Source organism: Lampris incognitus, chromosome 9 (genome assembly GCF_029633865.1).
Source record: "Lampris incognitus isolate fLamInc1 chromosome 9, fLamInc1.hap2, whole genome shotgun sequence".
Taxonomy (NCBI): Eukaryota; Metazoa; Chordata; class Actinopteri; order Lampriformes; family Lampridae; genus Lampris; species Lampris incognitus.
The window spans coordinates 46,352,970-46,372,171 of record NC_079219.1 but is presented as its reverse complement, the minus strand read 5'-3'; positions in this window follow the sequence as shown (position 1 = coordinate 46,372,171).

Genomic DNA, 19,202 nt, shown 5'->3' with positions numbered 1-19,202 from the left:
CCATGAAATAATAACTTTTATCCTGACCTAATACATGTATGCACAAAGCATACATGTATGCACAAAGCATACATGTATTAGGCTATGCACGAATACACGTAGGCTATGCACAGTCAGAAAAACCGTGTGGCTCCACTCTTCCATCTAGGCAACTCGCTATTCTGCTTACTTCCCCTAACCAGAACGCATTAACCCCGGAACACTCTTCTCCAGTTCTTAAAGTGACATGCACCTATTTAAGACTACACAGCAAGCTTAATACATACCTAAAGAAAGCAGTTGCCTAAAGTATACAATGTGTAAAAAATAAGTATTTAAACTAATTATTAAAATTACTAATTAAAACATTAATTATTAAACATTAGGAGACATTTGGCTCCTACATCCTATGATGATATTCATTTCACTTTTATTAACATTCTTTTATAATACAGGTTTATTTGGCACTGGGGAAGCAACGTTTGCTCTTTGGGGTAACAATACCAATTCAAAAATAAAGATGAAAATAAACAATGGTCAGTCTGGAAGAAAATAAAACTGCTTTTCAAAGTTCTTCAAAATGTCTTCAATTTTAAAGGGACAATTGCAATAAGAACATGTTTGTCCAAGTGACTTTGTTTAGCATTTCAGAATGAATAATGCCTTGTAAAACAATGCGTTGCCCAGAAGGATCATTGAACATCAGACAGTCCCAGAGACGGCCCAAGGTATAAGCGAACTAAGTGGTCGCTTAGGGCCCAAGAGCGCTTGAAATGTCAAACATGACAGGTTGATAAATATATATATATACGTATATATACGTATATATATATATATATTTGTGTGTGTGATATATCATATCAGTAGTAATCACCAAAAAACAAAAACTAAATATTTTGATGTCATGTTGTTAACAGACTGACAAATTAATGCTACTGGTTTAATAAGTTTCGCTGCATATGTCAGAGCTGGAGTCAAGTTCATGCGCATTATAACTGTAAGCAAGTACATCGCGACAGTATGTCACCTAAAAGGGTTTATCCGTCTGGTGCAGAGAAGCGAAAGAGGAGGAAAGCAGAGGAGGACAAAAAACAGCAGGATAAAGGTATGTTTCCATGACCAATTACGCCATGCTATCATGAACATTCACTAACAATAACGCTAGTTAAATAAATGGTGGTGGGAGGTGGGTTTAGCATGGGGGGTGGGCGGGGGGCCCAAATTAAATTCTGCTTAGGGCCCCATAAAGCCTTGGGCCGGCTCTGGACAGTTCTTGGTGTGGGGAACACCGGCGTGCTCATGTACATCCTATTCTTCCCTCAAATCTCAAATAGAAAGATTCCAGATCAAATTACCTTGGGATATTCTGGTGTTTGGTGTCATTTACCACAGTCCAGTGTCTCCCGGCGTGAAACGCCACCGTTCCCATAGATAGGATGAGACGTGGCTCCGGGGCCTCACCGTCTTCAACCCACGGCTGTGAGATTAACATGACAGCAGCGCCGTCACTGTGGCATCAATGTGCCACACAGAGGATGCTGCCAGAAAGGCAGACAGAGAGGCGTTGCGGGGTGTATAGGACTTAAATAGAAAGTAAACACTTTGTTTTTATCCTGCCTGTGTCCTGAAATGTATAAAGGAATAAAAAGGGGCGTAGATGAAGAGGACAGTAATGGTGGTGTGCATTTATAAGAGGACAGTATGGTGGTTTCCATGTATAAAAGGATAAAACGGGGTGTAGACGAAGAGGACAGTGATGGTGGTGTCCATGTATAAAGGAATAAAAAGGGACATAGATGTAGAGGACAGTGATGCTGGTGTCCATATATAAAAGGATAAAATGGAGTGCAGATGGAGAGAGCAGTGATGGTGATGTCCATAAAAGAGGTGTAGGTGTAGGGGACAGTGATGGTGGTGTCCATATACAAAACAATAAAAAGGGGTGTAGATGGAGAAGACAGTGATGGTGTTGTCCGTGTATAAAAGGATATAAAGGGATGTAGCTGTAGAGGACAGTGAATTGGTGTGGGTTAGACTGAATATGGCAGTGTTGTAGTAAAACAAGTCGCCCCAGCTTCTCACAAGTCTACCCAGAGAGTTGGCTAACGCTGGCACGTCGTCTTTCTACGTGCCTCATATTTTATCAATCTAATACAGTGGACCCCATGTGTGTTGCCTACGTCACGTGGCTCTCATCATCTTTGATGCCCCCGTATGATGTAAGCAATTCAGGGAGTCTGGACTATATTTAAAAAAAGCATAGATTTTCTCCACCAGAGTCTCTTTTTTTTTTAGCCTACCATGAGTACAATCAGTTCTACCATCCTAGATCCATACCAACAACTTTTCACATTAAAGAAATGTAAAAAAAAAAGTTCACTTAAAGTTCCCCTCCAGACATGTTTTAAAATTTAAAAATAGTCCGAGAGGATTCATATATTGTTTAACACGATTTTCACACGGAAATAATTAAAAGTAAAATCTCTGAAAAGGGAATGGAAGCACATCTACTCTTTCTCCCTAGGAGAGAAATTCAGGATCTGTGAATATGCAAATGTCACAGGCCTCGCGCCCCGCCCGCCACCGCTGCTTGCTCTAGGTCGACCGGTAAAAGAGCAGTGGGCGTCAAGATGGCTAGCGTTAGCGCAAACAGATTCAGCCATATATGTTTGAGCCTCAGTCAGACCTACACTCAGACTCTGTTGTGCACCAATATCGGCTACTAGCATACGTATCAGAATGGTACGTGAAATTAGCATCTTTTATTTGTTTATGTTGTTTGTTAGCTTGTAACAGATAGTAGCTAACACAGAAATAGTTGTGAAAAGTAAAATAATATCTGCTACAATGTTACAGTATGATGAAACTGTCACATTGTTATTACGTAATTATATACCAGAGGTCTAATCAAAGTTTGCAGAAAGATATTGTAGCGAATTGGGGGGGGGGGCACCCGGGACGCGAATCAGGTCTACCGCACCACGGGCGACTACGTTAACCAGTCGTCTAAATGGTTCGACCCGTTAGCCAAGGGCAAGCGAGTCTACTCATTCATGATCGTTACACTACCCCTACCCCCCTCCTTCGGAAAGCGCGTCCGCATATCAGCTCCCTCACGCCTCTGGGCGCACGCGCTTCCGATGGCTCACGGTCTCACCATCCCACTTCTGACACCAATGTAGCGAATTCAGGGGTGCAGCCGGGAACCGCAGCCGCCGGGATGCGAAACAGGGTCTCCCGCACCACGAGCGACTACGTTAACCAGTCGACTAAAGGGTCCGACCCGTTAGCCAAGGGCTGCCAAGTCTACTCATTCATGATTGTTACAATATAGTGTAACGTGCACGGATAAGTAGACGCGTTAGCCCTTGGCTGACGGGTCGGACCCTTTAATCGACTGGTTGACGTAGTCACCCGTGGTGCGGGAGCCACGGGTTCGCGCCTCGGCTGTGACGGTCCGGCCGGGGACGCCCTTCCCCAAGGAAGGGGGCAATGTAACGATCATGGATGAATAGTTTCGGTAGCTCTTGGCTAACGAGTCGGACCCTTTAGTCGACTGGTTAACGTAGTCGCCCGTGGTGCGGGAGACACGGGTTCACGTCCCAGCTGCGGCGGTTCCCGTGCTGTCCCCCGAATTCGCTACATTGGTTTCAGCAGCGGGATGGTGGGACCGTGAGGCCATCGGAAGCGCGTGCGCCCAGAGGCGTGAGGGAGCTGATAGAGGGATTGGAATCACCTGGGTTTAACGAGCAGCTCCACAGGAGGAGGGGCATTCCCTGGAGAGGGAAATTTACACACATACACACGGCACTAGGCCGTAACACCCCCTCCCATAACCAGCAGGGGCCGTGTGCAAAGGTGCACGCCCAGGTTCTATCACACCAGAAAACGTAATCCATAACAAAACAATAATATACACTATACAGTAGTAAACACATTCATATATGACACTTCATTTGAATAAATTTGAAGGAATAAACACAAGTACAAAAGCATTTACCAAAAACCAAATTAACGGCTGAGACACATGTCCAACAGAGATACCATTCAAAAACAATTACTCAATCAAATATCATGTCCAAAAGTACATAAAAAACAAAGAATCAAATGAATAACATTACCATACCATGCGCCTTAAACATGTGTAGAATGTGGGTCCCTCTTGTTTCCTTGACCCAAAATTACCCATAATGCATTATGTAGATGAACTCTGAACTCACTGTGAAATTGTGACCTATACTTTTTTAACCAATATTATTTTCATCACGTTTGAAAAGCCTTAAATTAAGATAATCGTGTATATTTTTTAACAGAACATAAAATAAGAATCACAAAAAAGTGTCTCACTTTCTGAGACCGCTACACTCCCACCAAATCATTGATTTATGATGCCACTATTAATCAAATTTAGTAATTTCCAGAACCAGTTTACTGTTTATAACAACTCTTTTTAAACCACACTGTATGAACTCGACCCTTTCTGCTTACTTAATTGGAGACAAAGGTACTATTGTGCAATTGTGTAAAGTGTATGAAGTGTTTAGAGTCTAGCAGTTCAATTGGAACTAGACTTGGCTGTTTTCTACAAGGTGGTACTTGAACGTTCAAGAATGGATGGATTGAGGCATTGGCCTTCTTTCCCTCGCTTTCGATTTCCTATTTGTATGGTGGCTTATTCACCAATCCTTCGTCATCTTTGCAAACATCAAGTAAAACACCTAGTTTCCACTCATTGTGGGAGATATTTTTCTTTGACAATGACAACATCTCCAATCTTCACATTTCGTCTTGGTGATTGCCAGCGTTGTCTGAGGGTGATGTTCGCGAGATATTCCTTCCTCCATCTGCTCCAGAATTGCTCTGTTAAGTATTGTACTATGCGCCACCTTTTTCTGGCATACAGATCTTCTGCCACAAACTTTCCTGGTGGAGGCAACGGGACCGAGGCCTTCATAGATGGTTTGGGGTAAATGGCTGCAGGCTTTTGGGGTCATTGATACTGTCAGTGGTGAGTCGGCAGCTATTTACAACTGACATGGCTTCATAGAAAAATGTTCTCAACGAAGCATCATCTAATCTTCCAGCACTCTCTGAGAGGACCGAGCTCAGCATGCTCCTTACTGTCCTAATCTGCCGTTCCCAAACATCTCCCATGTGACTGGCATCAGGTATGTTCATAGTAAAGCCACATTGCTTTTCAGCCAGGTAAGCAGCCAGTCTGTCTTTGTCCACTTCCTTTAACGCCTTTGTTAGTTCGTTCTTTGCCCCAACAAAATTTGTCCCTTGATCTGATCTGATTTGTCTTACAGATCCACAAATGGCTATAAAACACCGCAAGGCATTCAGGAAAGCATCAGTTGTTAGATCCTCCAACATTTCTATGTGAATTGCCCTTGAGGATAGACAGGTGAGTATGAGACCATATCTCGTATGCTCTTTATGACCTTGCTTTGTGTGAAACGGTCCAAAACAATCCATTCCACAGTAGGTGAATGGTGGTGAGGGATCGACACAGTCTGCGGGTAGATTTGCCATTTTTGCTCTTCTGTAGGCCTGTGAACTTTCCTGCATGTGACATATTGTTTAATGTGGTTTGTCACAGCTTTGCTCCCATCAACAATCCAATAATCCTTTGCTCTTAGTTCATTTAATGTTTGTTCTCTGCCTTGGTCCTGAGTTTTGGCATGGTAGTGCTCTAGGATCAGACATATGACTACACCATCCCATGTCAGGATTACTGGGTGCTTCAAGTCGAGGGGTAAGGAAGCATTCTTTAAACACCCTCCCATCCTGAGAACACCATCTTTCAATACTGGATCAAGCTGGTGCCATTGATGGCTGTGTGGCAGTTTGCCATGTCTTAGTGCCCATATTTCTTCTTTGAAGGCAACCCTTTGTGCTAATTTCACAAGCACAAGACTGGCGTTTCTTCTGTTGTCCACATTTTTTTGGGCTCTGCTGTTTTGTCTCTTTTTGCTAGACGATGGATCCGGACAACAACATTTATTGCTGTGTGCCACCTTGAGAACCGTTCAAATCTCTCCAAAAAATGGTCCTCCTCTACTACTTCAGTTTGTACTACTTGTGTCGATTTGACTTCAGGGTCGCCCTTGAATCTGTGTTTTTTCTCAAGTTTTCTTTTCAGGTGCTTCAGTCGCACTAAAGCCAGCTGCTTATTGTCTGGGAGTTGTGGGCGCGTCTTAAGGGGGAGGGGCATTTCCAGGTGACCATCAGTATTCTGGTGTATTCTTCCATTCAGGGTCTGTAGGAACTGTCTGTCATCTTGTGATATGCTTTTTTTTCAGGGTTTGTGTCTTTACAGTCTGATTCTAGGGCTCTGATGACACCGGTCTGGTGTCATCGGTGGAAGTTCCTTAACAGATATATGATGACACAGACCTGTCACATCTGTTGACTTCACGTCCTGTGGTGTGCCACTGACAACGCTCCAACCTAGGTCTGTCTTAATGGCATACGGCTTGTAATCTCCTCTCATGATGACTTGTTGTGGTGCTAATGCTCTGGAGCAGTCATAGCCTATTAGCAATCCAACCTCAAAATCCATCAGCTCTGGTATCTCATGTGCTATGCTGTCCAGATGTTTCCACTTTTTCGCTGTGTTAGGGGTAGGAATGCGGGAACGTTCAAGTGGGATGAAATACCTGGTGTAGGCAGGTGGCAAGTTGATAAAGCTTTGCGAGGAAAACCCTCTAACTCTGAGCCCACTAACTCTTTCACTCTTAACGATGGGAGTCTTTTCCCATCATAGTGGAAAGCTTTAACTTCACTGGTTCCGAAGCAGCTCCCATCTGCTCACACAGCTCCTGGTCTACAAAGGTGTTGCTACTCTGGGTGTCTAGTAGGGCATACACTAAGGTCTCTGTTTCAGTGGTGGTGTCGGTCGAGGAGATCCATACAGGCACTATCATGGATGTGCTCCCACCATCACCTTGGTATACATAGGAAGAAAGGGAAGCTGCATTTTATTCTGCTTGCATGGCATGAGAAGATGATTCGTCTGCAGAAGGACAGTCTTCATGAAGTGGTGTTGGATGGCGTTTCTTGCATATGCCACAAGTAGCTCTATTCTTACAGTTCTTTGAATCGTGTCCTCTCCTAAGACAGCTGAAGCACAGGTTATTGTCAAATATGAACTGTTTCTTGTCCTCCATAGGCTTATCTGCGGACTTCTGGCATTTGTGGATGGAGTGGCTTTCTCCACAGCACATGCATTTAACTGGGTTTGAAAATTAAAATAAAGTTCATTTTCATGGATACATTAGAATCACCTGAGCTGTTCTCCACAGCACCATATGTTTTTGTCACTGTACTTGATTTAGCTGACACTTTCACATTTGTGATGAATGCCTTTGGGCGCTTTATATCTTCAGATGGCTTTTCTTTGGTAGACTTCAAGGCATGAAAGGATGTTACAGGATTGTATGCAATTTCTGTTTCTTGTGCCATAAACTCTGCAAACTCCTTCAAATTAGGGTATTCCTCTGTTTGTTTCAACTGCTTTGTGACATGACGATTCCAGCAAGAGGTCACCCAATCGGGGAGTTTTTGAAGCATCTTTTGATTCTCTTCACAGTCATTTAACACTTGAAGTCCTTTTACATGTGGCATGGCGTTGCTGCAACCTGTGAGAAAATCACTGAACTGTCTCAGTTTAACTGACTCCCTCGAACCAATCTTTGGCCAGTTATTCAGTTTTTCCCTAAATGCGCGCTGGATTATGAAGGGATGACCATAGCGGGTGTTCAGTGTCACCCATGCTTGGTTGTAGGCATCATCATCCTTTCTGAAAAAGCTTCCTTCCAATACAGATCGTGCCTCACCACTGATGTATTTTTGTAGGTAGAAAAACCTGTCAGCTGGATTTGTGCATCATCGTTCGATCAATGCCTTGAAACTTGTGCTCCACTCTAAGAATTTAAGTGGGTCCCCAGAGAAGATTGAGGGTTCGGGTGTAGGAAGTCTGGTGAGAACCATTGCACTGTAGGGCTTGTACTAACAATGCTTCTTTGTTAGTATTGTTTGTTTGTTCATTTTTATTTTTCTTACTTGTTTGTTCCCTTTTAATCTCTTTCTTAGGTACTGGATGGGAGATGGCCATCTCATAGTATGATGATCTACTTTCGTCACATCTCTCACTTGAGTCAGCTTCAGAGTACACCTTAAGCTTAGCAGCTATTACTTGAAGATCTCTCTGATTTTCTAGCCTGTTGAGCTCTTGCTTTTGTGTGGCAATAGCATCCTCCATCTTAATCACTGCATCATCTTGCCCCCAGTGTAATGTGCTGGATCGATTACCATGTTATTGCAAATATGCAAATAAAGCTTCTACAGCTAGGCTATGTAGTGCTATAGTTGAGAGATTAAACCAAGTAGGCTAACCATATAGCTACTTACTCAAGTAGACCTTATCAAGTAGGCCAATGTAACCTGTAGCAGCAATTTACTCAAAATCCCCTTGGCTTTGGATTTCAACTCTCAACTATCAAACTATTATCTTTCAAAGCACACAACAGAACATTCACAATGCAACATCAGTAAAGAAAAAATAGAAAATAGGCTACACTGTTAATAAATCAACTCTTACAACTTTTTTTTTCTCAAACTTTGCAGATGTTCATAATACAGCCTATGTTTAGCGGTAGCAGTCAGACCTGACGCCTGGGATGATGCAAACTCGCCGTTTTCTGTCCGGAGACGCCAGCGAAGAGATGAGTCCGATTCTTCTGCACGATGAAGCCTGTACAGAGCTGTACGCTGGGAATCGCTGCCCTCTCTTGGCGAAACCGCGGCACTGCGCGGCAATTTATCCCGACAGTCTTGAACAGAAGCAAACCGGAGGAACGGCCTCTGACACCGTCGGGTAGAAGCAGAGAGCTGCTTCTACCCGACGGTGTCAGAGGCCGTTCCTCCGCGTCTCCCGGCGAAACGGCACGATGGAATTCTTCTCCGGCCACACCGTACGCTGCTCCCGCGATTCGTTCTCTTTTCCTCTCTTCTCTTCAGCCACGTTGGCGGTGCGTTTTCACTGTAGCTACACAAGTTCAATAAAGGCCACGCTTCATACAGATGTCTTTGACCGTTTATTTTCTTTCTCAGACGACACCGAGAAAACTATGAATAAATAGACATAGCAAACATAAACATGTGTCCAACAGAAATACCATTCAAAAACAATTACTCAATCAAATATCACGTCCAAAAGTACAAAAAAACAACAAAGAATCAAATGAATAACATTACAGTATGCGCCTTAGACATGTGTAGAATGTGGGTTGCTCTTGTTTCCTTGACCCAACATTACCCATAATGCATTGTGTACATGAACTTGGAACTCACTGTGAAATCATGTGACCTATACTTTTTTAACCAATATTATTGTCATCAAGTTTGAAAAGCCTTAAACTAAGAAAATCATGTATATTTTTTAACAGAACATAAAATAAAAATCACAACAAAAAAAGTGTCGCACTTTCTGAGACCACTACAGCCATAGTGGCCTTGCTGTCATCAATATTAACCATGCAATTGCTGGGCAGATTTCTTATGATGATATAATTGATGATTTGCATCAAGGAAAGCAAGAAAGGTCAGGGTTTAGATAGCAGTGAATACATTTAGTTTGTGTGTTTCTTGTTTAAAGTGCAATAGTGTAATAATTAGGTTCTCTTCTTTATAATTGTGCTATTCTGTTTGTGTGATTGTGATGAGAACTACAGTGCCCAGCATGCTGTGTACGCAAGAGGAGGGGCACGCAACTATATGTTTTAGCGCTGTTCTGTACTGGGGCATTCTGGGGATTGTACGGGTCGGGGACTGGAAGCAGATGGCTGAATAAAGCACGTTATTAATCGCGACTCCCTTGCCTGTCGTTTATGCACATGACATGGTGACAGAAGATCTTCGAATCCACGTACCTCAATAATCGGGAACGGAGTTGGTCCGGTGAGACGAAGAATGGCAAAATTTAATCCCCCCGAGGCATTTGATTTCACGCAACCGGCGGCATCGCCGATTTGGATTCAGAGGTTTTCCCGGTTTCGACTAGCAACCAAGCTAAATGCGGAGGATGGTGAGATCCAAGTCAATTACTTGATATACGCAATGGGGAAAGATGCAGAAGCTATTTTTAATTCATTTACGTTCGAAGAGGCTTCTCACGCTAACGATTATGACAGGGTGGTGTAATATTTGCTAGTAATATTTAATTTGCTAATGTCCCTTACGGCTTTCCGTAGCGCCACAACAAAGTCACGTGATGTACGTAACAACGTCAGTCGGAATCCGGTCGGTGAATAAACATCCAGCACGAGAGAAGTCGTCCTTGCTTTATTAATGTTATAAGTTAACATAGCCAGAGGGCACAGATCATTACATGGTGTCAGAGTAGCGGAGTTTAAATACCCAATATGGATTCGTACGGCGTTCCAGCTCCACGGATGGACTGGGAATCGGCGAACTTACCTGAAGCATGGAGACGATTTCGACAAACAACGGAGCTAATGTTCAAGGGCCCCCTGCGCGGGAAGAACGAAGAGGAGAAATGCAGCTACCTCCTGCTCTGGATAGAGGAAAAAGGGCGCGATGTGCACAACACTTGGACACTCAGCGGAGAACAAGCCAAGAAGCTAGAAACGTACTACGATAAGTACACTGAGTACATCACCCCCAAAGCAAACCCGATTTATGCCAGATATACATTTCATGAAAAGATGCAGGGAGAGAGTGAATCCTTCGAACAATTTGTAACTGAGCTAAAGCTCCTAGTCAAAGACTGTGGCTACCCAAATGCCGACGAGATGGTCAGGGACCGCATCGTGTTTGCCACCAACTCACCCAGAGTGAGAGAAAAGCTACTTAGCCAGGGAGCTGAGCTAACGCTAGAAAAAGCCATAGATGTAGCCCGCTCACACGAGCTAGCAAAGCAACAGCTAAAGTTTATGGGCCAGGGCAGCACACATGAAACGGTGCACGCAATAGGCAGAAAGACTTACAAACCGAACGCACCCAAAGCAGCTAACGCTAACTTCAGACAAAGGGAAGGTAACGTTAGCACCGCCGCTAGGGCGTGTAGCTATTGTGGAGGGCTACACGGCGCTAAAGCCACTTGCCCAGCTAAGGGTAAACAATGCATTAAATGCAAGAAGCTCAATCATTTTGCTAAAGTATGCAAGTCTAGCTCCCAGGGACAGACAAAGTACTACCGCGGCACAGTACATGCCGTCGGAGAGAACCCAGAAGAGTACACCACTGACAGAGAGCAGGAAGAACTGTACTTCGACAACATTACAGTGGAGAGCACCGCTGTGGGAGAACAGACAGAGCTGTACATAGACTGCATCTCAATAGAGAACAACGGAAAAAGCAACGAGCAGGCTTACGTAGAGGTTGGAATTGGCACACCTCCACAGAAGGTAAAGTTTAAACTAGACACTGGGGCACAGGCCAATACTATTCCCACCAACCTGTTCCAGGCGCTGTTCAAAAATGTGACACTGAAACCAGCAATACACAGACTCACTGAATATGGAGGAGGCGCGCTGAGCGTGAAAGGCACATGCAAACTCAAATGTAAGTACAGAGACAATGCAATGATGCTGGACTTTTACGTCATTGACACAAACGCCCCACCAGTCATGGCAATGAAAACATGCCGTGACCTAAACTTGGTAAAAATAGTGATGGCTGTGAGCGAGGAAAACAATGTCACATCACAGAGAATAATGGATGAGTATGCAGATGTTTTCCAGGGAATAGGAGAGTTCCCAGGCGAGTGCACCTTCCGCGTCACACCAGATGCAACGCCGGTCGTCTGCCCGCCACGCAGAATCCCCATCGCCCTACGCAGCAAACTGAGGGACGAGCTTGACAGCATGGAGAAAGGCGGCATAATCTGGAAGGTAACAGAACCCACAGAATGGGTGAACGCACTCGTCATTGTTGAGAAGCCAAAGACAGGCGAACTTAGAGTGTGTTTAGACCCCAGAGCTCTTAACAAAGTGATACAATGACCTCACTACCCCCTCCCCACGCTGGAGGACGCCACCACAAAGCTCGCTGGAGCTGAGTACTTTAGCGTGCTAGACGCGCGGTCAGGCTATTGGGCCATCAAACTGAGCACTGAATCCTCAATGTTGACGACATTTAACACAGTGTTTGGCAGGTATCGTTTCCTCAGACTGCCATTCGGAATCGTGTCCGCTCAAGACGAGTTCCAGAGACGCGTGGATGAAACATATGAAGGATTGGACGGTGTGAAGGCCATAGTGGACGACATACTAGTGTTCGGCAAGACTAAAGAGGAACATGACCAGCGTCTCAGAGCGATGCTGAAGCGCACAAGGGAGCGAGGGGTGAGGCTCAACCCCGACAAGTGTCACATATGCGTGTCCGAGGTACGCTACTTCGGCCACACGCTCTCACACGAAGGCATCAAACCAGACCCACACAAGGTGAAGGCGGTCAAGGACATGCAACTCCCACAGAACAAAGCAGAGCTGGAGACAGTCCTCGGCATGTTCAACTACCTCGCCAGATTCGCTCCACACCTCTCACAGATAAACTCACCCCTCAGACAGCTTCTGAAACAGGACAGTGAGTTTGTGTGGGATGCAGTCCACGACAAGGCGTTCCAAGAGATGAAGAATCTCATTACACAGCACCCAGGTCCAGTACTCTCATATTTCGACCCGCAGAAAGAGCTGCGACTCCAAGTGGATGCATCCAAAAGTGGCCTTGGGGCTGTCATGCTCCAAGATGGCAAACCAATTGCCTATGCGTCCAAGTCACTCAACAGCACTGAAGAAAACTACGCACAGATAGAGAAGGAGCTCTACGCTGTGGTCTTCGGCTGCAAGAGGTTCCACGAGTACATGTACGGACGAAAAGTGATTGTGGAGTCAGACCACAAGCCTCTGGAGGCAATACTAAAAAAGCCACTGGCAGCAGCACCACCCCGGCTGCAACGGATGATCCTGGCGCTCCAAAAATACAACATCCAAATCATCCACCACCCCGGTAAGGACATACCGGTGGCCGACACACTGTCACGCAAGTCAATAGAACCCCACGACAGTGACCTACAGGAAGGGATGGAGGCCCAAGTGCACACAGTCCTCAGCAACATCCCTGTGAGCGACACAAGACTCACAGAAATCAAGCAGGAAACAGCGCAAGATCCACAGCTCACCACACTCAGACGAGCCACACTCACTGGCTGGCCAGACACAAAGAAAAAGTGCCCGCCCAGCATCCAGGAATACTGGAACCACAGAGCAGAAATCTCAGAAATGGACGGTATCCTGTTCAAAGGTGAGAGAATCATTGTCCCCTAAAAGCTTCGCAAGGACATGATACAGCGCATCCATGCCAGCCACCTTGGCATGAAAAAAGGAAATGCCGAGCAAGAGACTTACTGTTCTGGCCTGGCATGGGGGAACAGATCGAGGATGCGGTAGCAGACTGCAACATATGCCAAGAACGGCGCAGCGCAAATGCAAAGGAACCAATGATGTCACACGCCATACCCGAGCGGCCGTGGCAAGTGATAGGCACAGACCTATTCACATGGAACTCACAGGACTTCATAGTCACTGTGGACTACTACTCCAGATTCTTCGAGCTAGAGAGACTTTACAGCTGCACCTCATCTGCCGTCATCATGAAGCTGAAAGCAGCAATGGCTCGACACGGAATCCCCGAGACTATCATCAGCGACAACGGTCCGTGCTACAGCTCTGGTGAGTTCCGCAACTTCTCACAGACATGGGGTTTCTCACACACCACCACAAGCCCCCACTACCCACAGAGCAACGGCCTCTCCGAGAAGACTGTCCAGATGGCCAAACGCATCCTGGACAAAGCCAAAGCCGAGAACAAAGACCCCTACATGAGCTTACTGGAGTATCGCAACACACCGGTGGACAACCTGAAATCACCGGCACAGCTACTGATCAGTCGGAGGCTGCGGTCCATTCTCCCATCAACAGCAAAACACCTGCAGCCACAGATCGCCAGTCAGGAGGATGTTCACAAAAGGAGAGAGGTATGTCAACAGCGCCAGCAGGCATACTACAACCGAACAGCCAAACCTCTGCCCCACCTGCCCGCAGGCACACCAATCCGCTTCCGGCAGGAGGATGGATCCTGGAGACCTGCAACTGTGGAAAGACCAGCGAACACAGACAGGAGCTACCACATCCAAACCAAAGAAGGTCAGATCTACCAACGCAACCGTCAACACCTGCGACAAAGCAGAGTGAACACTCACACTACACACACACACACACACACACACACACACACACACACACACACACACACACACTTCACAGCAGACTGTTACCAACGCTAACAACAACACACAAGCCCATCAGCAAGAGCATGCTGAACCTCCAGACACGAACAATCAGCGACAACCAGACACACAGCCTGGTTACACCACGAGGTCAGGTCGCACGATCAAACCAAGACAAATCCTTGACTTATGAATGTTAAAAAAAGAGAGAATTTTACACCAACCTGTACTATACCTGCTATGTTTTGAAAAGAAATATTTACAGCGTTCACTTACCTTGTGTACCTACCTGCTGTTTGCAGTGACCAGTAATGAAATGAAAAAAAAGATGAAATGTTATTACGGTGTCACATTTAGACAGTGAAGGAAATGTTTTACACTACTTGTTGCAGTCCAGTTATATAAGAGTTCCACTTTCATATTCGCTTATAAACGTGCTCAACGTGGTCTGTATCTCTGCAGAGAAAGCAGCACTTTTCAGAAAAAGGGAGATGTAATATTTGCTAGTAATATTTGATTTGCTAATGTCCCTTACGGCTTTCCGTAGCTCCACAACAAAGTCACGTGATATACGTAACAACGTCAGTCGGAATCCGGTCGGTGAATAAACACCCAGCACGAGAGAAGTCGTCCTTGCTTTATTAATGTTATAAGTTAACATAGCCAGAGGGCACAGATCATTACAGGTGGTCAGTAAATTCAACGAGCATTTCGTACCACGGAGTAATGTAATCCACGAACGTGCATGTTTTCACCAGCGCTCGCAGAGAGCTGGAGAGACTGTCGAGGCCTTTGTGAGGAGTTTCGGGGCATTAAAGGAAGTGCATATTCGTGATAGAGTTGTGATCGGAGTTGCTGACCGAGACGTGTCACAGAAGTTGCAGATGGAAGATGAGCTCACGCTAGGAAAAGCGGTGCAAATGGCCCGTCAGTTCGAACTGGTTAAACAGCAAAATGCGGAAGGAATTACAGCTGAACTGAATGCAGTTAGCAAAGCACAGGGCGCCAATACCAACCGCGACCGCAGTAACGCTAGCAACCACTACAATAAGGGCAACGGAAACGCACAGCGGCCCAAAACAGCCTGCCCCCGATGTAATCGCGTGCACGGGCAGCAGCAGGAATGCCCTGCACGCAACAGGCGTTGCAGGAAATGCGACAAGCTGGGACATTTGCTGCCGTATGCAAAACCAGAGACGTGAGGGAGGTCGTTTACCAGGATGATGCGTATGAGGGCGAAGCGGAAAGTGAAAGCCGCCCCTACTTCCTCGGTTGCATAGAGGGGATGGATTTTGAGAAAAAGTGGCAAGTGGAGTTACCGATCTGCGGCAAGTTGGTTAATTTTAAAATCGATACGGGGGCGGACATCACTACCATGTCACAGACTGCATATAGGTCACTGCCTGAACGGCCACAGCTGGTTAAAACATCAATTGACCTGAGAAGCCCAGGGGGAGCACTGCAGTGTGCGGGGAAATTTGTGGCGTGCACGGAGAGACGGGGGACGATGCACAAAATTGGGATTTTTGTGATAAAAGGGCCAAATGCCAACAATCTATTGAGTCGCAGAGCTGCATGTGAAATGGGCCTAGTTTTTAGAACAGATCAGGTTAGCGAAGATGTTTTCGGGGACATTGGATTGCTTAATTGTGAACCTGTCATGATTGAGCTTAAGCCCAATATACAGCCTTATGCCCTCAGCACGCCACGCAGGGTCCCTTTCCCTCTCATGCCAAAGGTGGACGACGAGCTGCAACGCATGCAGTCCTTGGGGATCATCACAGAAGTGACCGAGCCCACAGAGTGATGCGCACCCATGGTGCCCGTAGTCAAAAAGAACGGCAAGATACGGATCTGTGTGGACCTAAAGCGGTTAAACCAGGCTGTTAAGCGCGAGCGGTTTATGCTTCCCACGCTGGAGGATATTATGCCCAAGTTAGCAGGGGCAGGGGTTTTTACAACGCTAGACGCATCGTCTGGCTTCTAGCAAATTCCGCTGGATCCCAGATGTGTAAAACTAACCACTTTCATTACTCCCAGAGGCCGGTTCTGTTTCCAGCGGCTCCCGTTCGGAATCACATCGGCACCGGAGATCTTCCAGAGGGAAATGTGCATTCTGCTGAGAGACCACAAGGGCACGGTCGTCGTCATGGATGACATACTCGTGTACGGCAAGGACCAGGACGAGCACGATAGAAACTTGGAGGCGGTACTGCAGACAATCAAAACATCGAGGCTGAAGCTCAACCGCGAGAAATGCCGCTTCAGCAGGAGTGAGTTGCAATATTTCGGGCACATCATCAGCAAAGACGGCATCAAACCTGATCCAGGCAAGGTGAAGGCCATCTCAGACATGCAGAGCCCCGAGAATGTCCCTCAGGTGAGACAGTGGCTGGGTATGGTAAATTATCTGGGGAGGTTTCTACCCGAACTTTCATCAGTGCTACACCCGGTGAGTGAGCTGCCGAAGAAAGACGCAGAGTGGCAGTGGGGGGAGCCCCAACAGCAAGCCTTCACCAAGGTAAAAGCAATGTTGTCTTCCACTCCTGCCCTGGCATACTATGATGTAGCAAGGCCCACCATTGTGAGCGCGGACGCTAGTAGTTACGGGCTGGGGGCAGCACTGTTGCAGGTTCAGGGGGACAAAGTTCAGCCTGTTGCCTTCCGCTCCAGAACTCTCTCAGATGCAGAGAAGAGATACTCTCAGTTAGAGAGGGAATGCCTTGCAGGGGTGTGGGCCTGTTAGCGGTTTTCCCGTTATCTGTTAGCCTTAGCTGACTTTAGCTTACAGACAGACCACAAGCCCCTGGCCCCTCTCATTAATGCATATGATCTGGACAAAGTGCCGCCGAGATGCCAGCGGCTTCTAATTCGTCTAATGCGTTTTAACCCCAGAGCAGTGTATGTTCCGGGTTCACAGCTGGTGGTGGCCGACGCCCTTTCCAGGAACCCACTCCAGGACGGCCGCGGGGCAGAGACAGACGGGGATATGCGTGCGCAGGTCGAAGCTGTGATCGAAGCCAAACCGGTGTCGAGCACGAAGCTGGAAATGTTAAAGCAGGCCACGCTTCAGGACGACACAATGCAGAGGGTGATCGGGTACACCAGAGAGGGATGGCCGAGGCACGTGCCCTTTTATCTGCATGGCTACCACGCTGCGAGGGCATCGCTGTCCGAGGCAGACGGGCTGCTCCTGTACCAAGACAGGATTGTAATTCCCCCCGTGTATCAGGAAGACATCCTACACAGGATTCACGAAGGGCACCAAGGCCTTACAAAGTGTCGTGAAAGAGCCAGGATGTCTGTCTGGTGGCCCAGCATCGGATCGGACATTTACCGGAAAGTTACACAGTGCACATTCTGCCAAATCAATAAGCCCTCACAGTACAAAGAGCCCCTACATACAACACCACTGCCGCCCGGCCCATGGCACAAGATTGGGGCAGACCTTTGCGAGCAGGATGGAAAAAACTACCTGGTGGTGGTTGATTATTATTCCAGGGACATTGAGATCGCCCAGCTACGGACCATCTCCAGTCTACAGGTGATTGAGCAGCTGAAAGGTATGTTCACACGATGGGGCGTCCCTGGGGAACTCATTAGTGACAATGCCACACAGTTTACATCAGCCGAATTTAGGCAGTTTTGTAGGAACTATGATTTCCGCCACACAACCTGCAGCCCCCACTTCCCCCAGGCAAATGGAGCTGCTGAAAGGGCCGTCGGGACGGCCAAAAGAATTTTGCGGCAGCCTGACCCTCACCTAGCGCTGATGTGCTACCGCGCTACACCAATTGCTGCCACAGGTGCGAGCCCTGCGCAGCTCATGACCGGCCGCCAGATCCGGACCAACATGCCTGTGCTGGAGAGGAAACTCCAGCCACAGCTCTTCGACCACAAGGAGGTGGAGAAGAATGACAGAAGGGCAAAAGAGGCTTATAAGTTTTTCTTCGACAGGAGACACTCTGCACGTGCCCTAACCGAACTGCACTCAGGTGAGAGGGTAGGAGTCAAACTAGACGGGCAAAAGGGGTGGAACATGCCCGCAGTCGTGGTGAATCCCTCAGGGGAACCACGCTCCTACACGGTGCGTACGGAAGACGGGGCTGTCTTCAGACGAAACCGCAGGCACCTGCAATCCGTGCCTGCCCCTGCAACTGTTGCAACCCAACCAGCCAGAGACAGCAATGACTTGCAGCAGGAACAACTCAGCCCACCGGTCGCCACCTCATCGGGCACTCCCACGGAGCCGGACGTGCCAACAAGGCCCTCTGGGTTCACCATCACCTCCAGTGGCAGAGTTGTAAAACCCCCAAAGCGGTATGATGTTTAGATACTGAGTGAGCAATGGGGCAGAATAATCCCCACACTCAATCGAAGGGCTGGGCAGTCTACCCCACCCTTCAGGTTAATTTTTGAATGTTGAAGTGCATGTCTTCATTGTTATCTGGTTATGCTGTTAATTATCAAATTGCTAATATGGTATTGCTGTTGCTATGTTTTATAATCTAGCAATGTTATTGTTTCCATTCGAACATACATGTTCTTTAAAAGGAGGGAGATGTGATGAGAACTACTGTGCCCAGCATGCTGTGTACGTAAGAGGAGGGGCACGCAACTATATGTTTTAGCGGGGACTGGAAGCAGATGGCTGAATAAAGCACGTTATTAATCGCGACTCCCTTGCCTGTCATTTATGCACATGACAGTGATATACGATTTCTGCAATTTAATTTTATTTGTGTGATTTCTTGTTAGGAATAGGGTAATAGTGTAATCATTTTGATTCTCTTTTTCATTTGTATTTACTACAATTTGTTTCTATTTGTCTTTGTTACTTCTTTTTTATATTTATGAGTTTTATATTTTTATATTTATAGTTTTAAATGTTATAATTATTTATTTGCGT